This window comes from Hyperoodon ampullatus (genome assembly GCF_949752795.1).
Source record: "Hyperoodon ampullatus genome assembly, chromosome: 6".
NCBI classification, from domain to species: Eukaryota; Metazoa; Chordata; class Mammalia; order Artiodactyla; family Ziphiidae; genus Hyperoodon; species Hyperoodon ampullatus.
Window position 1 is genome coordinate 87,233,633 of NC_136919.1, and position 27,022 is coordinate 87,260,654.

Here is a 27,022-nt window from a genome sequence, read left to right on the forward strand (position 1 = left end):
CTCCAGCCTCTTTCCAGCACATTCAGAGCAGCAGCCACAGGGGTGAGGCCCCACAGCAGTACACAGAGAGCCTAATGTACACCCTCTCTCTTGATTCGGTGTCCAGCTTTGAACCCACCTCCTAATCATGACACAGACTGCTTCACCCGCCTCACAAGTTTTATTCTTACTTCTTCTGCTAAGTGTCTTTATTTAGTTATTTTGATTGTTAGCATAGCATTCTTGTTTGTTTGATTGTGCTTTAGCCTTGCAATTATGATTTTTTTCTTTTAGTACACCACATGCTATGACACTAAAAAAAGGGTTGCTGAGTGTCAAGTACTCTGGGAATACTTGGAGGTCAGTGGCTCTCTAAAATGCAGCACCTGTAATATTGATCTGCACGATAGGTGTGCTTTTAAAACAAAGTAGATTCGTAAATGGTCTCTGTAGGGATAGCTTATTTTATGCTGTGGGAAAGGCAGAGTACTGGAATGTTGAAGATGACTGCATAAGAGGTATCCAGTTCCCTTGGGGGCTGAAGGGAATTGTGGAATCAGTCAACTGTTCATTAATATGAAAAATCCAATATCAGTTTTAATCAAAACCACATAACCGACCTTCCTTTTACAGAATACCTAGTCACAGGGCCAGCCAGCATGTTTGTTTCGCCTTGTACAAGCCTCCAGTCCTTGCTGACTGATTGGGTAGTGACATTTACCAGTATTAATTCAGTTTAATCCAATTCAGTCAACAACGGTGTGCCAATTACATTGTGCCGAGTACACTACTTGCGATACAATTTGACTACAACTCAGATCCGGTCCTGGAGGAGTCATAGTCTAGTAGGAATAAACATATGGCTAATTAAGCATCACAGTTGTGGCTGATACAGGAAAGTAAAACACTGTGACTATTACAGGGGCAACTTTTTGTACCTGGAGTTAATGTGCTTGCAAATGTATATGCAAAAGCTTAAAGTTTTTATTTTGAAAACTTAAAAAATGCCTTTTCTACTCGTGCATCTCTTTTCACCGTTTTCTAGTGATTTTGGATTCCTTAGCTCACTGAGTAGTGGAAATGGTAATGGGAATATTAATTCATTTGTGTGAATGTATTTTCTGGAGTAAAACTTTGTGGGACCAGATGCTAGATCTCCACTCAGGAGCTTCCTTTAACCAAAAACTACTGAGCTTCAGTATCCAATCCAGGATGCACCCCTGGTTCTTCCTGAGTTGCCATTGTCCAGAAAAGCATCATAACTTTTATGTTTTCTTCTTGAAAATCAGCAGTGGTAAGCGTAGCCTATAAAGCAATTACGTTGGTCCCTGAGTGCCAAAGGGTAAACCTCTCCAAAGCCATTTAAATTAATCGAGAAGGCAAAATGTTAATAAGTCAATATGGTGAATAAGCAGGGGAAATTTGAATCCTGAGCATCATCCCATCTGTAAAACTGGGTCTAATAAGTGGAATAACTCTATGCATTGTGAATTGAATGTGGGATGATATGCTTGGCCTGATCAAGTCAACAACTAAATATAATCAGAAAAAAGAATTGTTGAAAAACGTTTCCCTGCTTCTCTTTGGTGGAATACCATTGTACAGAACACATTCAGAATTAAGAGGCTTGTGTGTATTTAGCTTAATTTAGCTTATTTAATCAAATGTCATCTACCTATTATTTCCACTCTGCAATTTTCCATAACACCCAGAAGAATTAGCTAATTTTGAACATTTCTGTTGACTTTCTTGAAATTGAACACTATTGCTTTATGCTTCTATCCATCTTTTGGTTGTCCCCCAATCTGTCCCTCCTTCATCACCTTCAGCTTCACTGGGAAAACCGAGTGGAATTAGTAATCACTCACAGCATTTAGAAGCTCAGCTGACCTGAATGAAAAGTCCAGGACCCATCCAGGTTGAAAAATGAAATTGCTGTGCCTTGTTGTGATTTTCACATATTTCTACCTCGCTCCCTGAAACTGCTTCTTACTCTTAATTAGAAGGAAAATGTGAACAGATATATTATATAAGACAGTGGAATAGGGACCGGGCACCAGGTCGAGGCCATTTAATTAAAAGGTGTAAGATAAATAGACTGTAAAATTCAGCTAGTCCTATATAAAAGTAGTCTGCTTAGCAGAATTGAATAAGCTAAATCAACATGTGAATTTCCAGAAGAGAGGGAAAACAGCTTTGAAATCTTATCAGCTTTATTTTTACTTTTAGTTTGCTTTAGGTTCAAGATCACAGGCTCAGCACAATGTTTTAAAAAGAAGGAAAAGAAGAAAAAAAGGAAAGGAGAGATGGAAGTAAGAGAGAAATCAGTCACATGAGTGTGTGGTTGCAGATTGTAATCAAAGAACGTTGTTCTGGTTTGCTTGTCTCATATTAAATGGACAACAGCATATTTTTCAATAGTTTGTCAAATTATTTCAATAGTGATTAGGAGCAAGAGTTGTCTGGACTGTGGCTTCAAAATAGCTTGAGCTAGATTTGCTGTAACAAAGAAGCAATGTTACAGAGAGGAATTTTGCAGTGTTTGCTAGGGGGCACTGCAAGGCTATCTTTGCCTTGTTGGTTCCTTTGAGTTGTTAGTGGTTGGTCCATTTTAATTATCTGTGTTTCCGTGAGAGATGACGTATCACGTTAATTATGGAGTTTTTAGCTTCCTAATGGTTTTTATCTAACTGCTTTTGTTTCCTTTGCCCTTCAAATTCTATGTTTTCTGGTGGGATTTGGGTAAATTGAAAACACTAGATTATAGTAGGGGTTTATTCTAGGAAATAACTGAATCCAGCTGCCACTATGAAAAGTGAGGTTTGTTTTCCCCTAAAATAGCCAGGCCCAAGCACATCCCAGAGTTTGGTGTTGAGCATCCAAATCTTGGGCTTCTTATACTGATAAGCGTTCCTTGTCTTTTGAAGTCAGTGTGAGAGATTTTTGAAAAAAGCTGCTCTCTTCCCTGTCATCAACAGGGCCTGGTTCACCCATGACCACAACATGATTAAATAATAAAAATATTAAAAAGCACCTGAGGACAGGAGAGTCCCATCAGCCTTGGTTCAGAAATTTTACTTTTCTGAGGGGAAAAAATAGTCATACCCAAGGCAGTGCTGCTTTTACCTCAGAGCACCATAATTGAACCAGTTTGGGTTTCTCCTGATGCCGTTTGTCCACGGTAGAGTTCTCTTAACTAAATTGCATTAGATATTTTCATGGCCCAGGTAAAGCCACTCAACAGTTAAATTCTTTAGAAACTAAGTGAACAGGGCTTCCCTGGTGGCGCAGTGGTTGAGAGTCCGCCTGCCGATGCAGGGGACACGGGTTCGTGCCCCGGTCTGGGAAGATCCCACATGCCACGGAGCGGCTGGGCCCGTGAGCCTGCGCGTCCGGAGCCTGTGCTCCGCAATGGAAGAGGCCACAACAGTGAGAGGCCCGCGTACCGCAAAAAAAAAAAAAAAAAAAAAGAAACTAAGTGAACAACTTTCACTGTAAATGCTCCAACAAGAGGCAGACAGAGAACACTCATAGGGTCAGCAGAAAATGGAGAACTCTTAGCTTGGATATCTGTAGTGATTTCAGACATACATAGCCTCAACTCAAGTTATGGAGGGCTAAATCAGTGATCTGCTTGCAAGATCAAGCAGCTGTCAGTAGATTCTTCAAGGGAAGGGCCACCCAGATAGCATGTATTGTAAATCAGTCCTTTTTAAACCTTTAAACTAAAACTCAACTCATTTCCAAGAGGCCCAGTTCTTAGGGTGGCCACTCTATGATGACCAATGGACACGTCTCCAAGGCATAATGGAGACATCTGGCTGTCACTTACATTCAGATTATTTGGGTGGCTAACTGCTACCCACCCAATATCTATTTCTCATTTACTTCCTTACTAGCACAATCCCAGTTTTACTGGGTGTGTCAATTGCCCAGCTAAAAGACTACTTTTTCTAACTTTCCTTGCAGCTAAAGTTTCCTGTGTGAAACAATTCTGACCAATGAATTTGTAAGTTTTTGTTGGTGCTTCCAAGAAATCATTTAAAATAGGACAGACTTGACTGGCTTGTCCTTTAGCCTTTCGTCTTTTCCAGTATCCTTTGTTTCTGGAACATAGATTCAACCATGATGCAGAGTAAGAACCATCATGTGACTTTGAGTTTACAAGGACATGATGGGTTGGCTGAGCTCAGTGATAGAAGGAGTAGGACTCCTAGTGCTGTCACAGAGCGTCAGGCCGGCACTGGACTACCTAATTAGACTTCTCATTACCTGATAAATAAAACTCCTGCCTTATATAAATCACTGATATTTCACTTTTCCCTTTAATGCAGCTGAAGTAAATTCTTACCTGATACACACACCTTACAGCAAAAATATGAGCAAGTGACATAATAAGCAGTCAACTTTAAATTTCTTCAAAGTTTATTTTCTTTTGAAAAAATTCATTTTTTATAATTTTTATTATAATATAAAATACCATGATTTTTTTTTTTTTTTTACAAAACATACTTCAAGTAAAATTGATGATCCAGGTAGTGTTGGGACATTTATCCTCTGACTTCTCATAGCGTGTCCTGTCACTGTTTATTCAATATGGAAAATACAACATTGGAATAGAGTCCAGGAAATTTGCCAAAACATATATCCCTTAAAAATGCAAGGAGTAGGTTAAGCTTAGTATTGTCATATCTAAAATGGGAGTAAAAAATACTAAAACCAACTCATCATCAAAAGGAATAAGTAAAATGAAACTAAATCGCCAAACACTGTGTCTGGCATATAATAAATACTAAATATGATTTGTATAAGACATGTAATAGACATTTCATATATACAATTGCATACCATTTTATTTTACATGAAACATAAATATAGTTTATATTATAGAATTTGAACATCATATTCTACATGTGGGTGTATTATATGTCATATACATTTAAATACTCATTAATAGTCATCCAACAGTGTGTCAGGCACTGTTCTATATGTAAGTGAATGCAGTGGTGAACAGGATGTCTTGACCAAGTTACAGTCTATTATGCTACAGAGAATATATACCTTTGAATCTGTAATATATTGAGTACTCATCAAAGGATTTGAATGGTAATATAAATTCACTCTCATAAATGTAGATAAATTGGAAAAGGCAACTTTTATACTTCTTTTACAAAAGGTCATTTGCCCAAAATGCCAAGACCTAGCCACATACTTCACCATATCTATAATAACACAGATAATAGCACAGATGATAATCTGAATGTAAGTGGTGTCTAAAGTAGGACTCCAGCATGCTTGGGAGACATCACCACAAGAGAAGTGCCCTAAGAGGTGGGTCTTCTGGACATGAAATTATTTACAGTCCAGGAATTCAATGTCCAGGGTGCTCATGCCATCTGAACAGTGTGGCCACAATTTTCAGCAAATTTCCTGAGTTTTTCTCAAAAATAAAAACTGGATCTTACAAAGAGGAAACATGGTATTAATCATTAATAATTTCATCAAACATTTTCCAGCCTTCTGCCTTCCAAGCATGCATAGGGTTGCATTCCCTAGCACTCTTGTGTTTGGGTGGAGCCATGTGGTTAGTTTTGGCCAAAGAATTGTGTATGGAAGTGGTATAGATCACCTACAGGCTAGGATATTAGCTGATGTGGGTGAGAAAGTGAAGAACTCTTTTTCCTCTAGCACCATGACCTACAATGTTCAGGTCGTGGAGGTTGGCTGCTCCATGAGCCCAAATCTCTGTGTGATTACAGTGAGCAGAGTCCCCCTGTCAACCCATGAATAGACATGTAGCATGAGCAAGAAATAAATATGGTAGTTCTGGGCCATGTGGTTTCAGTGGTTATTTATTAATGCAGCATCACCTGGCTTTATCCTGTCTGATACTGACGTGGTCATTATATCTGGATCATCCTTAAATCTCTGTTGTTCTCAATTTCTATGTCAAATCCTCCTCAATTTATGCTAATCTTATTTTCAAGTTACATCTTTAATCTGTCCTCTACTTAGACCAGGCTATCATTATCTTTTGCCTGACTCTGTTACAATCTCCCAGGTCTCTTCCTATCCACCCTATTACTCTCAAACTATTCTCCACTTTGTAATGAGAATGATATTCTTATAAAATTAATCAGTCTGTTACTCCCACCATAGTTAGTATAAAATCAAATTCCCTATGAAGTTCTAGCAGACCATTAAGCAGACTCACCCTGTGCAATATGCCTAATTTTATTGTAGTCCACAGTTACATTATTGATCATTTGGTTCATTAAAAACACCCATTTTTTTCCCCCTACCTCAGGGCCATTGCTTAAACTCTTCCACCTTCTTGAGTTTTCTTCCATGCTGTCTTTCCTCCAACTAGAACATAAATCAATAATGCCAGGGACTGTGCCTCCTTTGTTCAACATTATAACCAGGTGACTGCTAGTCCCTGCTACATTGCAGGCATTAATGCATTTCTATTGAATGAAAGACTGAAGAATAAAAGAAACAAAGGAAGAAGTTTCATGAATTCTCCTGAGGATTTGAAAAGTAACTGTTACACTAATGAGAAACTTTAAATTAGAAATGGGGCATTTTAAATCAAAGTGCCTCAAATCAGGTACATATACTACATGGAGTTGTCCATACCAATTGGAATTGTATTAAGAACCAGGAGCAATCTAAATTAAAAAAACCAAGATGAAGATCAAAGTCATATTCAGAGATAGCCTCTAAGCTCATGAAGGTTAAAATTGATCATATAAATATGTAATTATCAATCCAGATTAAATGTTTTATGACAAACGTAGCTTGAAATCCTTAGATATCAAACAGATGGCACATTCCATTTGTAAGGCTTCATAAGTCACCTGCTGCCAAAATACAGAGACTGGCTATGTTTCAGACCTAGAAAAGACATAGTATATAACTGATTTACAAAGAAAAATAATCTAGGAGTTTCCATAAATGAAGAAAGTATCATTTTATGACTGATCTAGATTTTGTATGGTAGATAACAAAAAGAAAGAAACAAAAAGGGCCAGTGTAACAAAATATGAAGGAATATTTAAAAGATGTTAAAGCCATTTGACAATGAATTTATACAGTACCTGAGGAATCACAAAATTGCCTTCTGGAAAAAAACGTTAATTCTTCTATATTCACTGAAGCTGCTGAAATGGAAATCGACTTCTGATTGAATATCCCTTTCTGATTAAAAGGGAGGTGGTTTAGAGGCCATGAAGTTTAATTAAAAATGGTACTAGATTGAAAGTCAAGAGAGCTGGCTATAATCACAGCTCAATCTTAAACACATGACCTTAAGAAAGGTATTTTCACTAGGTCTTGGTTTACTCAAGAGAAAATGAAGAAAATAATATCGATACTCCAGGTCTGCAATGAAGATTGAATCAGGTAGAATATGCAAAAGTTGCTAGCAGAGGACTTAGCTTATAGAAAGTATTTCAAAAATTTCCTCTCCTTGGCCTAGGTGGTTTAGTGCTATGCATGATGAAGTGCAATATAATTAATTTTTAAAGATATTATATACTGGGCAGGCTGAATTGGAGAGTATGCTATGACCTCCCAACAGCATTGGACACAAAGAACAGAGATGGAGGGAGGATTATAAATTTGGGTGCTGAGGAGCAGTAGTAACCAACTGCTAATGCTAACTGTAGAAAGATCATGATGAATTCAGACTTCATTCAGGCAAATGTTTATATATAAGGGAGACTCATCAAGTGAATTGGGCAGGGTAACCAGGGATTCCAAGTAATAATCAAGGTGGAGACTATTAGGAGTATGGTTCCAGGTAATCAGTGTATTCAGAAGAGAAATGAGCCAGTGACTGAGAAGTTGGTGAAAACACTGAGCAGGCCTGTGAGAGCTGGGTAGAGCATCACCGAGGGCTTCTTTCGCAGAATGACAGGGGCACGTCAAACTCAAATTTAGAATTACTGGATCAAAGTGTTTGTATATTTGTAATTTTGATAGATTCTGCCAACTTTACCTCCTTAGAGAGTTCATGTATTCACATGTCTATCCACAATGTATAAAACTGCCTCTTTGCCCTAGATTTACAAATCAAAACAATGTGTTCTCAGACTTTTTTATTTTTGCTGATGTGATAGTGAAAACTCATTTGTTTTGGTAGGCTGTTCATCTGCCTAAAGGTGTAATAGGTTGGATCTTAGTTTCTCCTGCTTTTAATAAGTCATTGGGACATACCTAAAAATTGTTGAGAAATATTAACTTCAGGGTCACTCTGGGAGAACAAGTGGCCAAGAAAAGAAAGTGTGCATCCAAACAAACCTGACTTAAAAACCCATTTACACAATTACTTAGCTGTGGACCTTTAGTAATTTATTTATTTTCTCTGAGCTATAGTTTTCTCTTCTGTAAATAGAATTATTGAATTGTGGGATTTACTGAAAATCTTATGAAGCACCTGCCATTTAATATGCATATAAGACTTAATTTAGAAGCAATTTGAACTCTTTATTAAGTATTAAATTATAATTGGGTAAATGTGTGTGTGTTTCATGCTAAAATGATTCTTATCCTATTTGTATATTCTTTTGGAGTTTAGATATCTAAATTCACTAACACAGAACAGGTTATGTCCTGTACATTCTAGGTAAGCAATGTGAAATGTATTTACTGAAGATCTGTAAAGTCAGTAAGTTAGAATGTCATACCAGTAACTTTGATTTCTTTTAGGGTTTCACAGTAGGCCCCAATTCCAATTTCTTTCAGAATAACTTTGTCTAAAGCTTTTGGAAATGTTATATGGAAATAGAATTTCTAGTGCTGAGTTTTACATGGTCTCAATCCTTCCTCCCCAAATCTAGTGTATCGTTTTATTCAAGATTGATGAAACATATCTCGTTCCCATTATCTATTATTTCCATTATGTAAGACAACTGAAAATTCACTTTTGTTTTCATTTTCTTCCTCTATCTTGGGAAAATTGTACATTTCCAACTTGCTGGGAGATTTAGCCTAATCCTTCAAGTCAAGGTAGGGAAAAATATCTACATTCCAACTTAATCTTATGCCTGGTCTCCTGCAAAGCCTACCTAATCTCCTTGTGCCCACTGTGTCTGTTTTTAGTCTCTTTCACTACACTTCATAGTACTTACTGCAAACTGTAATTCTATATTTATGTGTGTATTTCCTTTTGAAAAATTGCCTTCTCACAACTAGAATACAAGTCCCATGTAGTTAGAGAACATTTGCTTTATTAACCACCATACACCAATTCCAAAAACTTTACTCAGCCTGTAGTAGTTATTAAAACATATTTATTGAATAAATAAATACATTCCCATACTGTCAGATATCTTAAAGCACCTCTTAGGAATAGATTGCTTATTGTATTATGAATGATTTAGTTCAAAGTCTTTCTACATATTCCTCTGTTTTTCTCTTTAAAATGCATCTTTCTAAAACCCAGCAAATTTTATTACCTCTCTAGGCTGATAATGATCATCTGAGTTTCATTTTTCCATTGTGGATAATTTCCACATTAGTTAGAAAGCAATGAAACAAAATATTACTATTTTTAGTCTCTACAGCATGAGAATACAATACTTTTATTCTTCCACTATAGCTGTTGGTAAAAATATAAGGCAATGTTTCTGTTCAGTAGGTTTCTCTGACTGCCTGGTAAATGCAATCAGTATTTTTTGGGGGTACTTTCTGACATATACACAGAGAATAGAGTATAAGAGCCTATCTTTAAAAACTCATTGTCCAATAGGATGTAAAAATCTAAGGGGTGTGACAACTGTCACAAAAGACTAAAAGACCAACAGAAAATCCTGAATTCAGCGCAGCTAAATTTATTTGACCTACCGCAATAAGGGAAAATACAACTGTCACAGTCTTGGTAACACCTCAGAAGGGGAAAACTGGGGAGGTGGGGAATATTTTGTATGATTTTAGAATTTTAAAGAGTAATTTTAAGGTGGGTCTTGCAAGGAGGGGAGCTGGTTGGGACCGGGCAGAGTTTATGACATAATTGCTTTGCACTGGTATGTACAGAGAAGCAAGGGTCTTGAAGTAAGGTATGATGAGTAAGCTTAGTCTCAGTAAGTAAGCTATTCTTGCTTGCTCAGTCTTATCCTCCAGGAGCAAGTATTCCCTGGAGCAAGAACCTAATTTTACTTTGCTTATTCTCAGTATTGTTTAACGTAGTCAAAGGAAGTATGCCAGTCCCAGTATTGTTTAACACAGGAACAGAAAATTATTTTGATATCAGGTTTCAATCCTTCCTTTTCCTGATTTATCAGCTTTGGCTGAAGAAGAGACTATTATCATCTGATCACATGACAAATCCACAGCTGTATCACAGTTTGATGTTATGGTTGCGTATAAAGTTTCTGATAATAATCATTTCAACTTTTTTAAGCCTAAGATTTTCTTCTAGTTTTTGGGAAGATAATTTATTGTATTGTTTGATGGAGCCACAGCCATGAAACAACATTTAAGACTCTGGAGGTTACACAGTTGAGCACTGCAACACAGACACATATTAATTTGAATTATTATCAGAACTATGGTTCACTTCTAAGCCAGCAACAGAGTCCTCAAACTCTTGAGAATAGATCAAATCCCACACCCAAATGATCTCCAAAATTACATATGGGTATTTCTTGTATTTGTCTGGTTTTGGCATCAGGATAAATTGAAATAATAGAATGAGTTGAGAAGTATTCTATCCCCTTCTCTTTTTTAGAAGACTTTGTAAGGAATCGGTCATGTTTTCATTAACTGTTTGACCATAAATTTCTTTGGAATTCAACCTCACAGCAATCTGTACACTATACTTTTTTTTGTTCATCAACTCACAAATCCACAAATTTATCCAAAAATTTTATCCACAAAATTCTACCTTTCTGAAGCTTCATCATGTACTATAGTTATTACTTTAGCACTTTCTGGAGCAGTGTCACGTACAAAACAAATTTCCTCTTTCTTTTCCTGAATGTAAAGTATTGTTGATTCATTAACATTGAACTCATTAACATTGAACTGATGGTAAACAACACAGTAAGTCATGCCTAAATGAAGCTTATCTAACACACATTTTCTCTGTAAGGCACATCACAGCCTTCTTGTGCTTAGGAATACTAGGCAGCACTTCAGCACTACACTTGAAGGCCATTTAAAACAGCAAAACCACCAACGAAAAGCACAAAAATGTGAAAAACTTGGCCGTAAATATATGTCAAAAAGAGACTTGTTTACAGCATGAGAGATGACACAACAAGGCAGTGTGTTGCCTGGTTTGACCTCAGCTAAGAACCTGTGTTGGGTGACTCAGATTTTTCATTGCTTTACCTAAGTCTGTAAATGACTGTGAAAATGCCCTGAGTATCCGTTTGGGTGGTTACAAATACACTTTGCAAGTAGTCAGATTTACAAATACAGAATCCACGAATACTGAGAATCAACTGTATGTTACTGTGCTCAATAGTGTCCTGCATTTCTCCCAGGCTCTTTTCATTGTTTCTCATTCTTATTTTCTTCTGCTCTCAGACTGTATGATGTCTGTCAATCTGTCTTCATGTTTACTGATTTGTTCTCCCAACTTCCATCTCCTGTTGACCCCGTCTAGCAAATTTTTTATTTGGTTACCGGACTTTGTGAACTCCAGAATTTCCTTTGGGTTCATTTTATAATTTCTGTTTTTCATTGATATTTTCCAGTAGGTGCGACAGTATCATCATACCCTCCTCTAGTTCTTTAAGTGTGGCTTCCTTTAGTTCTTTGAACATATTTGTAATATAACTGCTTTAAAGTTTCTGTCCTCTAAGTACAAGTATTCGGACTCTCTTAAATGCAGTTTCTGTTGCCTGTTCTTTTAAATCCTGAAAATACATAATCTTGTTTATTTGGTTGTCTCATAATTTGTATTTTGTTGTTGTTATTGTTCCAAACTGGATATTTTGATCATATGCTGTAGCAACTCTGATACTAACATCCCATCTCCAGGACTGTCCTTTTTTGCTAGTCTACTAGGGTTTTTTTGTTTTGTTTTGTTTTTTAGTTACTTGCCTGAACTAGTTGAGTGAAGACTGCTTTTCCCAAAATGTGCAGCCTCTAATGTTGCTCCTCAGAGAGTGTAGGCTTGGGTACGTACAGTCACCCTGAGTCCTCCTACCTCACTGTGTTGACAGTGGATATCCGAGTTCTCTTTGACTGTCTCCTTTCATGAACTCCTTCTTGAGCTACTGCTTTAGCTTTGCAGACCAAATACCATCTGTATTGGTATCAGATGCAGCAGTTAGCCTACGCTAACTTCTAGCTGGTTGCTGTATAGTTTTTGAGGACTCCCTGGTAAATAAATCACTCTGAAGTCTGACCTGATTCTGTTTGAACAGAAACACTCTGATTTCCATTTGTAGGAGTCATCTTTGAGGCCAAACCTTAAGGCTTCCTCCACCCCTAGGAGGGCTCTTCTTTGCTGCTTCTTTCCTTAGTTATTTCTGCTAACCTTCTAGCTGTTCTGCCTTTTATCTTAGTGCTGTTACAGAGCTATAAGCCTCCTACTAATTACTCACTACCCAAATCACCACTGTTGATTACAGTGCACTTAGGCTTGAAGTTCTCCACGCTCTGTTCCATATAAGATGAGTCCTCTTAGGGAGAGGTATGGAGCTCTTTGTTCTTTTAGCCTTTCTCTTCCTCCTGGGCAGAATATAAGTGCTACTGCTTCAGAGTTGGGGGTGAGGATAGCAGCCTATTTCTCTTGCAGAGACACCCATGTTCTATGAGCAGAGTTCTAGGCAAAGACACTCTCTGGTCTTCTTGGCTTTCTTCTCCTATCATGGAACCTTAGCTATACACATGAACTGGGACAAGGATAATTAGGGCCCAGTATTCTCAGCCTATCATACCTAATTTAGAACTTCTTTCCTATGACAAGGCCTAAGTAGAGAAAGAGGACCTCCAACTTCTCTGCCATTTTCTCCTGAAATAGAGCTTTTGCAACATGGAGTCAGGAGAGGAAGGGATGAGAAATAGGTGGCCTGCCCCTCCTAGGGAGATACCATAACCCTAGGCTTGGCGCTGCAGTGAAAGAGTACCCTATCTTCCTAATTTCACATGCCTAGGGTAGATCTTCCATCACTTTGCCTGGGAAGGGAAGGGGGCAAGTCATCGTTCAAAAGTCACTGACTCTTTCTGTTCTTAACAAGATTTAGTAAATTTTCTTGAATAAATGTTTCTCTATTTGCTATATGACCTTAGGACAACTTCCAAAGATTTTTATATTGCTTTTTATACTTTCACGAGTTACTGTTTTTTTATTGGGAAGAGGGTCCACAGAGTTCCTCACATCACTATTCTAGAAGTGCTTCTGACTTGGCATTTTTTTGTGATGTTTCACTGTTTACAACATACTTATATCTAAATACTTTTTCCATCTCTGATTACGTCTCAAAAATTTGTGCTAAACAGAACATACCTCATCATTTATAATCTATTCTGATCACTTCATGTTGGGAGGATATCTCTTCCAAGAGTTCCAGTTGGAAACGGAGACATAAAAGCCTTTTCTGCTTCCTTATTTCCACCCTTAATTGAGGTTTCAACCACAGTGTTGGCAGGTAGTAAATGTGGGCATAGAGAATGGAGACTCTTTTTCTAGCCCTATTTTCCAGTCCTTTCCAAGCCCACTGGTAGAGTATTGGAAATGTTTCTATCTATCTTTTGGCTCTATGGTAGGGAGACAACTTTTATGTCATCAACCTGTATCCTCCATACTATGTTTTTGTTTTGTTTTAAAATAAAAGCTATGTGTTAAATCCACAAGCTCTGGGTCTTAAATTTTAAATCATTAAACCATGACTTTCTCTCTCAAAATTCACAACTGTTCCAAATCACTAGTGTTTTTACTTTCAATAAATTGTCTTTTCAGTAACCAAAACAAACAATGTGGCTGTTTATTCCTGCCTATCCTTAAGGGCAAGGGAAATGGAAAGTAGAGAGGACAATGAGCACAAGGAAACTTGGACCAAAAATGTCAATTAACGTTTCAAAATATTATCCCACTATTACTTTAGAATTACTTAGCAAATCACAAGGTGTTTTTATTTGGAGGAGGGGGACTGTGGGATGATGGTAGGGTGGAGAGACGGTGGCTGCTAGTAAAAGCTCAGTTGGTTCCTTTCTTCTGTAAAAACCAAGTATAATTTAGAAGAGCAGGAAGAATAAAGAAATGAGCTACTTACTTTCATATGGTTTCTTTTAAAATAGTTATTCCTAAAACCTGTTTTTTCTTAGCTCTTTTCAGAGTTTCCATTCCTGTATGAAGAGTCCAAAGCTCCCTAAATGTCTCTGACATGCCATGTTCATCTTTTCTACATTTATAGAATGTTGTGGTTTTGCCCCGTTTGCATAGACTCCATTTGAACATTGTCATTCTCTGCTTTTTTACCTGAGCTCTACTTGATTGTTTCATGCCGCAGTTTTTAGTATGTCTGAAAGTCAGCACCACCTGAGCAACAGGAGCAACTTTTCCCTGTAAAAGAAGCTAAGAATTCATTATAAATAATTTTTGTTTATTAGGAAACAAGGGAATATTTTCTAAAAAATGATAAAACAAAATGAGAAAGCTGCCAAGATTGTTAATCATTCTTTCCCCAGATCAGAACACCCATCAGCTTGAAAACCAGGAGGAAAGCTTGGGGATCATTAAATCTGGTGTGTAGGGTAATATTTTCACTGATTAGTCTCCCCTGAAATGTCCAACTTTTTTTTTTTTTTTTTAACTTAGTCATCCAGCCCTTTCACTTGTCAGTGAGTCAAGGAAGGGATTTAACAGTAGATACTGGGGTTGAGGGGTTGTCTCTTCCTGACCTGATTTTCAAAAACCTGGATCCTTAATGACATAGGAAGGGTTTGAGGCATATACAAATTATTTTGGAGAATAGTGGAGTAAGACCAGAATTTTCTTGCTGCTCCCTCTAAGAAAGAGGACAGATAGAGAATAATTCAACAGTAGTGGGTCCCATAGAGAGAATCCCTGTGCTATCTTCATGGGCTGATTCCTGGAGAGGTAGAATGGAGAGGCAGAAAATCGCCAAACAGGATCCTACAGAGACAGCAAGTTCCAAGTATAAAAAAGCTCTGTTTTGTCTAGGCCTTCTACCTCTCCATCGAATTTCCCATAGCCTAACATTATGTTGTAGGAGGAACAGAATAATCTCCTTGTGTCCAAGAGTGCAAATCAAGGGTGTGTAGAAAGGAAGAGAGCTATCAGACATGAATGAACCATGTATATGAAATTAAGTTATATGACCTTGGTAATCTGGACCAATGACTGAGACCCAAACAGGCCTATGGATTATCCATGTGGGCAAAAGATACAAAGGTCCAGGTGTCTTTGGCTTTGCTTTATTGTCCAATAAGACTGCTCAAATTTGAGCTATGACGCTTGCTTTCTATCAGTAGGTAATAGGTATTCCTTTTCTGTCAAGTTCCTAATACAGTATTTTCTTACATCTCATTAGCCAAAATAGCTGTATAGCCATACCTAATTGAAAAATAGGCTACGAAGTACAGTGTTTAGTGGGGTGACAATGTGTCTGGTTGTTTAAAACTAGGGTTCTTATTAAGGGTTGATATTAAGGAGTTCCCATTCTGTGGGACTTTATCGTCTCCAATACTTTTTCCTGGGAACTCTGATCATCTTCTCCCCAGACTCTGAACTCCACCTTCTCAACTCAGAGAGTATCCTGGGCTCTGCCTGGGTTCTCCCTGCGTGCATTACAACCTCAACTTTTTCTCAGATCAGTAAGCTGGGGCATCTTGCTTGTGTCCCATCATGAAGGATCACTTTCCTTCCTTGCCTGATACCCAGTGTCTCAAAAACCTTTGTTTCATATATTTTTCTTTTCTTTTTTTTGTTTGTGTTTCAAGTAGGGAGGGTTCGTTGAGTCCCTGTTATTTTGTACTGGCTGAGAGTGGAAGTTCCCTACCCTATTCACTTTCTCCCCTATTCATTATTATACTCACATTTCTCATCAGCTTGGTGGGCTCTTTGCAAATTATTTTGGTGTTGTTTGTAATTGGCCAGAATGTAACTGAAGGTGGCATATGCCCATTACCTCCTGCCAGAGATAAAAGTGCTTGTGAATAGTCCCATCTCTAAGTCTGCCTTCCTGCCCACAGAATTTGAACCTGGTGGGGGGATGGGAATTAGTTCAAGAAGAGAGTATATCTGGAGTGAAAGAGTGTGGACTCGGAAAGCAGTAAGCAACACCCTGAGCAGAGTATATTGTAGAAATGACCAAAGGCCAGGGTGTATAATGAACAGATTGGGTTGGAGTACTCACTAGATAACACTCCTGTGGACTTTAGCCTGATCCAAGTTAGCAAAAATTTTTTTTTTGGATACTGTTTAGCAATTAATGCATTATGATAGGAATGGTACTGAATTTAAGGGATTGGCAGTCAGACAATTCAGGTCTGGTTTTAGTTATGAATGGCTTCATTTTCTAGCATAAGATGTTTTCAAGGTAGGTAATATCCCATCTCTAAATGTCAGTTCCCTTTTCTTATATATGGGAGGGAATACACTACTTGATCTTTACCTACTAAATTTCTATTTTTTTGCAAAAGATTTTCTGGTTTAGGTGAACTAAATTAAACTTTCTACAGACATCAGGCAGCCACTTTATACCTGAGCTTTCCCCTCTCCCAACCCTAGCAATCCTTGGTAACCTCCAAGGTTTGTGCCCTCTGGTGAATTAAAAGAACTACATTTAGGAATTTGGTTTGTTGCTCTTTCTTCCCTCCTGCAAGTCAAATATTTTGTTAGCACACACAGACAAAAATAGTGTCACAAATAGAATTAGTGCCCACAATTGAAATGCAAAAGACCTCAGCATATAAATTGAGTTGAGTATAGTGATTGGGTATTTTCTGATGACAGAATAGTCTTTATAATTTTGGGGGTGGAGATGTGTGCTTGAGTTTTCAATCTTAGGGATCACAACAGTTCTGTAGATATGAATTCTATTACTATTACATTATTTCTAATACTTTTTTACAGGAGCAAAATGTCTTCATACCACTAAACAACATCTACTTGAAAGTGAAGAGGGAACAAAAGCTCATAAAACTGCAATAAAATATTTATTTGTCTTCAGCAATAGGATTAATTTTATCACTGTAGATTTATGAGCCCAGAAATTTGTTGGTGGATGTTTAATATATCAAAATAGCACAAGGAGCTTATATTAAGAAATGTGTTGTGAAACTTGTGATTTACCAGAGAGAACATATTTTTTTTCCATAGGACTTAATAAAACAGTAGCAAAATTGAATTAGCTTGGCATAAAGTTTAATTGCCTGACAAACAAATTTGATATGGCTGTTGCATTACTGTTTATGTATAACATATATTGGCCTGTGGATCATCGCGACCCCCAGACTGACTGGGGGAGCTAATGATGGCAGTAGGATGGTAGTGTTAGTGTCTGGGAATCTTCCTTTTGATTGCCTCTTCCTAACATTAAAGGGGGAAGAGTTCACGTAATGACCTTTCCAAAAGGAGAAACAGGGCTTTATAGCTTGCTGTCTCCCCCAGTGCAGTTCCTTTGTTGAAAGCCTATCTCTTCAAAAATTCCATAGCTCTTCAGTGCTATAGTACCTTGAGATAGTGTGCCTTAGTGACATTCAGTTTAGACATCTGGGAGCTATTTTTTTATGAGAGAAATAGCCCGATAGCAGAAAGTCATAAAAGAACATAGTAAATCTACAACCTTCACATTTTCTCTGTTTTGAATTGTGGCAATAGCTATGAATTACTCTCCTTCTGCTCATATATTTTTTTCTTATCTTTGGGGCTCCTATAAGAATTAGGTACACACTTAGGAAAAAAACACAGTCTCTTGAGATTGTAATGTGGGAGCTAGACATCTTCATGTTCAGAAAGGTTAGAGGTAAATGGTCTGGCAGAGGCAGAACAACTTCAGCCCCCATAATTCAGCTAGTACAGAATTTGAGAAGAGAGCCACTAAATCGATGATGTGGCCATAGAGTTTACAACCAGAGACAATCTCAGTTCTTATCCATAAAGCTTGTAACAGCTAACCTCCTTGGGGACTACTTTGTGAATTTTCAATCAGAAGGACAGTCCCCAAAGGGTGGCTGAGTCTGGATCATTGTTATAGAAAGTAATTGAGTAGTGAAAATATATACCATGAGAAGAAGCCAGTAGTTTCCTTTTAGTTTCATTCAAATGAGGAACAAAAAGTATTTCTTTTCTCTTTTTTATCCTAGTGTCTCCTTGGGTCTTTTTTTTTTTTTAACATTTTTATTAGAGTATAATTGCTTTACAATGGTGTGTTAGTTTCTGCTTTATAACAAAGTGAATCAGTTATACATATACATATGTTCCCATATCTCTTCCCTCTTGCATCTCCCTACCTCCCACCCTCCCTATCCCACTCCTCTAGGTGGTCACAAAGCACAGAGCTGATCTCCCTCTGCTGTGCGGCTGCTTCCCACTAACTATCTATTTTACATTTGGTAGTGTATATATGTCCATGCCACTCTCTCACTTTGTCCCAGATTACCCTTCCCCCTCCCCGTATCCTCAAGTCCATTCTCTAGTAGGTCGGCATCTTTATACCCGTCTGGCCCCTAGGTTCTTCTGACCTTTTTTTTTTTTTTTTAAGAGTCCATATATATGTGTTAGCATACGGTATTTTTTTTCTCTTTCTGAATTACTTCACTCTGTATGACAGTCTCTAGGTCCATCCACATCACTACAAATAACTCAGTTTCGTTCCTTTTTATGGCTGAGTAATAGGCCACTGTATATATGTGCCACATCTTCTTTATCCATTCATCTGTTGACAGACACTTAGGTTGCTTCCATGTCCTGGCTATTGTAAATAGAGCTGCAATGAACATTTTGGTACATGACTCTTTGAATTTTGGTTTTCTCAGGGTATATTCCCAGGAGTGGGATTGCTGTGTTGTATGGTAGTTCTATTTTTAGTTTTTTAAGGAACCTCTATACTGTTCTCCATAGTGGCTGTATCAATTTACATTCCCACCAACAGTGCAAGAGGGTTCCCTTTTCTCCACACCCTCTCCAGCATTTATTGTTTGTAGATTTTTTGATGATGGCCATTCTGACTGGTGTGAGATGATATCTCATTGTAGTTTTGATTTGCATTTCTCTAATGATTAATGATGTTGAGTATCCTTTCATGTGTTTGTTGGCAATCTGTATATCTTCTTTGGAGAAATGTCTATTTAGGTGTTCTGCCCATTTTTGGATTGGGTTGTTTGTTTTTATGATATTGAGCCGCATGAGCTGCTTGTATGTTTTGTAGATGAATCCTTTGTCAGTTGCTTCATTTGCAAATATTTTCTCCCATTCTGAGGGTTGTCTTTTCATCTTGTTTATGGTTTCCTTTGCTGTGCAAAAGCTTTGAAGTTTCATTAGGTCCCATTTGTTTATTTTTGTTTTTATTTCCATTTCTCTAGAAGGTGGGTCAAAAAGGATCTTGCTGTGATTTATGTCATAGAGTGTTCTGCCTATGTTTTCCTCTAAGAGTTTGATGGTGTCTGGCTTTACATTTAGGTCTTTAATCCATTTTGAGCTTATTTTTGTGTATGGTGTTAGGGAGTGTTCTAATTTCATTCTTTTACAGGTAGCTGTCCAGTTTTCCCAGCACCACTTATTGAAGAGGCTGTCTTTTCTCCACTGTATATTCTTGCCTCCTTTATCAAAGATAAGTTGACCATATGTGCGTGGGTTTATCTCTGGGCTTTCTATCCTGTTCCATTGATCTATATTTTTGTTTTTGTGCCAGTACCATACTGTCTTGATTACTGTAGCTTTGTAGTATAGTCTGAAGTCAGGGAGCCTGATTCCTCCAGCTCCGTTTTTCGTTCTCAAGATTGCTTTGACTATTCAGGGTCTTTTGTGTTTCCATACAAATTGTGAAATTTTTTGTTCTAGTTCTGTGAAAATTGCCAGTGGTAGTTTGATAGGGATTGCACGGAATCTGTAGATTGCTTTGGGTAGTGCAGTCATTTTCACAGTGTTGATTCTTCCAATCCGAGAACATGGTATATCTCTCCATCTATTTGTATCATCTTTAATTTCTTTCATCAGTGTCTTATAGTTTTCTGCATACAGGTCTTTTGTCTCCTTAGATAGGTTTATTCCTAGGTATTTTATTCTTTCTGTTGCAGTGGTAAATGGGAGTGTTTCCTTAATTTCTCTTTCACATTTTTCATCATTATTGTATAGGAATGCAAGAGATTTCTGTGCATGAATTTTGTATCCTGCTACTTTACCAAATTCGTTGATTAGCTCTAGTAGTTTTCTGGTAGCATCTTTAGGATTCTGTATGTATAGTATCATGTCATCTGCAAACAGTGACAGCTTTACTTCTTCTTTTCCAATTTGGATTCCTTTTATTTCTTTTTCTTCTCTAATTACTGTGGCTAAAACTTCCAAAACTATGTTGAATAATAGTGGTGAGAGTGGGCAACCCTGTCTTGTTCCTGATCTTAGTGGAAATGGTTTCAGTTTTTCACCATTAAGGATGATGTTGGCTATGGGTTTGTCATATATGGTCTCTATGATGTTGAGGAAAGTTCCCTCTATGTCTACTTTCTGTAGGGCTTTTTTTTTTTTTTTTTTTTTTTTTTTGCAGTACGCGGGCCTCTCACTGTTGTGGCCTCTCCATTGCGGAGCACGGGCTCTGGACGCACAGGCTCAGCGGCCGTGGCTCACCGGCCCAGCCGCTCCGCGGCATGTGGGATCCTCCTGGACCAGGGCATGAACCTGTGTCCCATTGTATCGGCAGGCAGACACTCAACCACTGCGCCACCAGGGAAGCCCTCTGTAGGGTTTTTATCATTAATGGGTGTTGAATTTTTTGAAAGCTTTCTCTGCATCTGTTGAGATGATCATATGGTTTTTCTCCTTCAATTTGTTAATATGGTGTATGACATCGATTGTTTTGCATATATTGAAGAATCCTTTCATTCCTGGGATAAATCCCACTTGATCATGGTGTATGATCCTTTTAATGTGCTGTTGGATTCTGTTTGCTAGTGTTTTGTTGAGGATTTTGCATCTATGTTCATCAGTGATATTGGCCTGTAGTTTTCTTTCTTTGTGACATCTTTGTCTGGTTTTGCTATCAGAGTGATGGTGGCCTCATAGAATGAATTTGGGAGTGTTCGTTCTTCTGCTATATTTTTGAAGAGTTTGAGAAGGATAGGTGTTAGCTCTTCTCTAAAGGTTTGATAGAATTCGCCTGTGAAGCCATCTGGTCCTGGGCTTTTGTTTGTTGGAAGATTTTTAATCACAGTTTCAATTTCAGTGCTTGTGATTCGTCTGCTCATATTTTCTGTTTCTTCCTGGTTCAGTCTCGGAAGGTTGTGCATTTCTAAGAATTTGTCCATCTCTTCCAGGTTGTCCATTTTATTGGCATAGAGTTGCTTGTAGTAATCTCTCATGATCCTTTGTATTTCTGCAGTGTCAGTTGTTATTTCTCCTTTTTCATTTCTAATTCTATTGATTTGAGTCTTCTCCCTTTTTTTCTTCATAAGTCTACCTACTGGTTTATCAATTTTGTTTATCTTCTCAAGGAACCAGCTTTTAGTTTTTTTGATCTTTGCTATCATTTCCTTCATTTCTTTTTCATTTATTTCTGATTGATCTTTATGATTTCTTTCCTTCTGCTAACTTTGGGGTTATTTTGTTCTTCTCTCTCTAATTGCTTTAGGTGTAAGTTTAGGTTGTTTATTTGAGATGTTTCTTATTCTTAAGTTAGGATTTTATTGCTATAAACTTCCCTCTTAGAACTGCTTTTCTGTATCTCACAGGTTTTGGGTCATTGTGTTTTGTTTTTTTTTTTTGTGGTACGCGGGCTTCTCACTGCTGTGGCCTCTCCCGTTGCGGAGCACAGGCTCTGGACGTGCAGGCTCAGCAGTCATGGCTCACGGGCCCAGCCGCTCCGCGGCATGCGGGATCTTCCCAGACCGGGGCATGAACCCGTGTCCCTTGCATCGGCAGGCGGACTCTCAACCACTGCGCCACCAGGGAAGCCCGGGTCATTGTGTTTTCATTGTCATTTGTTTCTAGGTATTTTTTGGTTTCCTCTATGATTTCTTCATTGATCTCTTGGTTATTAAGTAGTGTGTTGTTAGCCTCCATGTGTTTATATTTCTTACAGATTTTTTCCTGTAATTGATATCTAGTCTCATAGCGTTGTGTTTGCAAAAGATACTTGGTATGATTTCAATTTTTTAAAATTTACCAAGGTTTGCTTTGTGACCCAAGATATGATCTGTCCTGGAGAATGTTCCATGAGCACTTGAGAAGAATATGTGTTCTGTTGTTTTTGGATGGAATGTCCTATAAATATCAATTAATTCAATCTTGTTTAATGTATCATTTAAAGCTTGTGGTTCCTTATTTATTTTCATTTTGGATGATCTGTCCATTGGTGAAAGTGGGGTGTTAAAGTCCCCTACTTTGATTGTGTTACTGTCGATTTCCCCTTTTATGGCTGTTAGTATTTGCCGTATGTATGGAGGTGCTCCTATGTTGGGTGCATAAATATTTACAATTGTTATATCTTCTTCTTGGATTGATCCCTCGATCATTATGTAGTGTCTTTGTCTCTTGTAATAGTCTTTGTTTTAAAGTCGATTTTGTGTGGTATGAGAATTGTGACTCCAGGTTTCTTTTGATTTCCATTTGCATGGAATATCTTTTTCCATCCCCTCACTGTCAGTCTCTGTGTGTCCCTAGGTCTGAAGTGCGTCTCTTGTAGACAGCATATATATGGGTCTTGTTTTTGTATCCATTCAGCCAGTCTGTGTCTTTTGGTTGGAACATTTAATCCATTTACATTTAAAGTAGTTATCGATATGTATGTTCCTATTCCCATTTTCTTAATTGTTTTGGGTTTATTATTGTAGGTCTTTTTCTTCTCTTGTGTTTTCTGCCTAGAGAAGTTCCTTTAGCATTTGTTGTAAAGCTGGTTTGGTGGTGCTGAACTCTCTCAGCTTTTGCTTGTCTGTAAAGCTTTTAATTTCTCTGTCAAATCTGAATGAGATCCTTGCTGGGTAGAGTAATCTTGGTTGTAGGTTTTTCTCCTTCATCACTTTAAATATGTCCTGCCAGTTCCTTTTGGCTTGCAGAGTTTCTGCTGAAAGATCAGCTGTTAAACTCATGGGGGGGGGGGAATTCCCTTATGTGTTATTTGTTGTTTTTCCCTTGTTGCTTTTAATATTTTTTCTTTGTATTTAATTTTTGATAGTTTGATTAATATGTGTCTTGGCATGTTTCTTCTTGGATTTGTCCTGCATGGGCCTCTTTGTGCTTCCTGGACTTGATTAACTATTTCCTTTCCCATATTAGGGAAGTTTTCAACTATAATCTCTTCAAATATTTTCTCAGTCCCTTTCTTTTTCTCTTCTTCTTCTGGGACCCCTATAATTCGAATATTAGTGTGTTTAATGTTGTCCCACAGGTCTCTGGGACTGTCCTCAATTCTTTTCATTCTTTTTTTCTTTATTCTGCTCTGCAGTAGTTATTTCCACCATCTTATCTTCCAGGTCACTTATCCGTTCTTCTGCCTCAGTTATTCTGCTATTGATCCCTTCTAGAGAATTTTTAATTTCATTTATTGTGTTGTTCATCACTGTTTGTTTGCTCTTTAGTTCTTCTAGGTCTTTGTTAAACGTTTCTTGTATTTTCTCTGTTCTATTTCCAGGATTTTGATCATCTTTACTATCATTATTGTGAATTTTTTTTTCAGGTAGACTGCCTATTTTCTCTTCATTTGTTAGGTCTGGTGGGGTTTTGTCTTGTGCCTTCATCTGCTGTGTATTTCTCTGTCTTCTCATTTAGCGTAACTTTCTGTGTTTGGGGTCTCCTTTTCGCAGGCTGCAAGCTCGTAGTTCCCGTTGTTTTTTGTGTCTGTCCCCAGTGGCTAAGGTTTTTCAGTGGCTTGTGTAGGCTTTCTGGTGGAGGGGACTAGTGGCTGTGTTCTGGTGGATCAGGCTGTATCTTGTCTTCCTGGTGGGTAGGTCCACGTCTGGTGGTGTTATTATGATTTTATGATTATTATGATTTTAGGCAGTCTCTGTGCTAATGGATGGGGTTGTGTTCCTGTCTTGCTGGTTGTTTGGCATAGGGTGTCCTGCACTGTAGCTTGCTGGTCATTGAGTGAAGCTGGGTCTTGGTGTTGAGATGGAGATCTCTGGGAGATTTTTGCCGTTTGATATTACGTGGAGCTGGGAGGTCTCTTGTGGACCAGTGTCCTGAACTTGGCTCTCCCTTCTCAGAGGCAGACCTCTGATGCCTGGCTGGAGCACCAAGAGCCTGTCCTCCACACAGCTTCTTGACTGCTGAGGCACCTTCCAGTCACCGTTTGGACCTTGCACAATTCTCCTTGGGTCTTGATAATTCATATTTTTAAAGTATGACATCAGGAAAAGCACTTGCTTTCCTTTACAGATCTGATATACTCTCTTGTCCCATTACATGCTCTCAGTAGTAGGAACATAGGTACCTGAGGGAGTCTACAGGAGTGCAGAACATTGCAGCTTTTGGACCAAGTCATATCCAGTTCCCTTATTCCACTCTCAGCCCTGTTTATTGATTATCTAGCCAGAGAAGTTGCTAAAGATAACACAAAATATAAATTTGACTTGTTGTCAATTAGCCGTCAGGCTTCTATCTGTAAAACTTGCTGGGAATGATTCAACCAAAAACAATGCTGAGATTTTCATCTGAGAAATTCCACTCAGACATTCAAAAAAAAAAGTCCATAAAACCTGCATGATTTTATGGCAGAAAAGAGATTATCAGTTAACTTCAAAGTATCAATAAAATGGTTTTATGAATTTTAGTGTCTGTCTCTCTCCCTCTCAGATCCTGATTAAAACAACCAAATACATTTAGTAATAGGGAAAAACTCAAATCAACACTTCTTACTGACAGAGAAATTATATAACTGCACCATACAAAAGAAAAATAAAATTATACACAGTTGTAAAAAGTATTCACAACAGTTGAAAGCAAAGAATGGGCAATGATATACAACACTCATTTAAATGAAAAATAGGAATAGTAATATTAATGCCAAACAGGTAGAATTCAATGCCCGACATATTAATGCACCAACACGATTTTATTATTGATGAAGGACACAATCTTCCAAGAAAATATAAATACCAGTATCCCTTTCATGAAAATAACCAAGATTAAAATACTCAAAGCATACAGTTAGTAGAAATCTAAGAGAAGTTGAAAGGAACACAATACTAATGGAGTATTTTTATAGTCCTAGGAATATCAGTAACACACAAATAAAATAATAACCCAGTACCTTGCAGAGATTTAGCATTTCTTTCCCAACTCTCATAAAACAATTGCAAAAGGTTGGTTGTGTATTGAGCTACAATGGAAGTGTCAGTACCTTGCAAAGTGCAGCCATTTTAGAGAATACATTCTCTGGCCATAATACAAGAGAGAGATAATAACAAAACAAAATGAACAATGCTCAATAACTTGACCATCCCCCAGGTTCTGCAAGATTGTGTTATTACTCTTCTTTCTATTTCTATAGAAGAATTTTTTTCATATTCTTTCAGAGAATTTCTTAATCTAAAGCCATTTTCTGTGGCCATCACACTGACATCATTTAGTACTTTTCTCTTGTGGTTAATAACCTCTATACTGTAATACTTTCCAAATAGCTCTAGTTCTGGTAACACAAGACAATGGGTTAAAATCTGAGTCTGTCACACTTGCATTGAATAGAATGTGCCATTGCCAGTACTAAAATGCCACTTAATTGTATTCCCTTACTTATTCTTATCCATATCCCCATTTTCAAAGCCCTTTTTCACATTCTGACAGTTAAAAATTAAGCTGATAACTTTCCTAAATAATTCTTAGACCAAAAGGAAATATAAATGTAAATTATATATAAAAAGGTCAGTGGTAAGTATATGACATACCAACATCTATGAGAGATTTCCAAAGTTGCACTCAAAGGAAAATAAATGTCTCTATATGCTTTAAATAGGAAAGAAAAAAAAGGAAAAATTTTAAATTTAAAACTTCATTGAAGAATTTACCAAAAGAATATAAAAAATAAAGCAAAGATAGGCAAACTGTAGTCCACAGGCCACTTTCAGCCCGCCATCTGTTTTTGTAAATAAGGTTTTATTGAAACATAGCTATGCTCATTCATTTTTAAATTGTCTATGGCTGCTTTTGTGCTACAAATGTAGGGTTGAGTCATTGTGACAGGGACCATTTGGCCTACAAAGCCATACAGCCCTTTAATGTGCCCTTAATCTAGGGTATGCAAAGGATTATGAAAAATAAAATTATAAACTAATGATTTGGGAAAGAATCTAATTGAGAGATATGTCAATTGTTTTAGCACACAGAAAATTATTCTGTGTTATAAACCCTATTTTGTTAGCATCATCTCCTACTAAAACATTGAGTAAAAAGCATAATGAAAAAAAATACAGATAAATTTCTCACATACAGGTGAAGTATTAAAAGTAAATATTATTAAATCTAATTCAGCAGTGTGTTTAACTATTAATTACCTGCAGCCAAGTTAAAATCTATTCCAGATGTATAAATTATCAATATTTACTATAAGTAAATATGTCAGTATACCTAATCACATCAAGTAGCCCAAAGTATAGAAGCCATACATTAATCTCAACAGGTACAGAAAAACAGTTGGTCTTTTTTATGATGGAAAAGTATTAATCTAGAAATGGGAAAGTATATTCTCAGTATGGCACAAACAGCCAGCGTTATTCTCACAGTTAAACATCAGAGATTGTCTTATTAAAGTCATAAATGACATAAGAATGTCTTCTATTTTCATGAATATTTAAGGAAGAAAGCTTCTGAAAGTTCTAAACAGTGAATAAGACATGAAAGATTTGAAAAGAGGAAAACATAAAATTATTATTTTCAGATTATATGATTGTATTTCCTGAAAACAAATAAAAT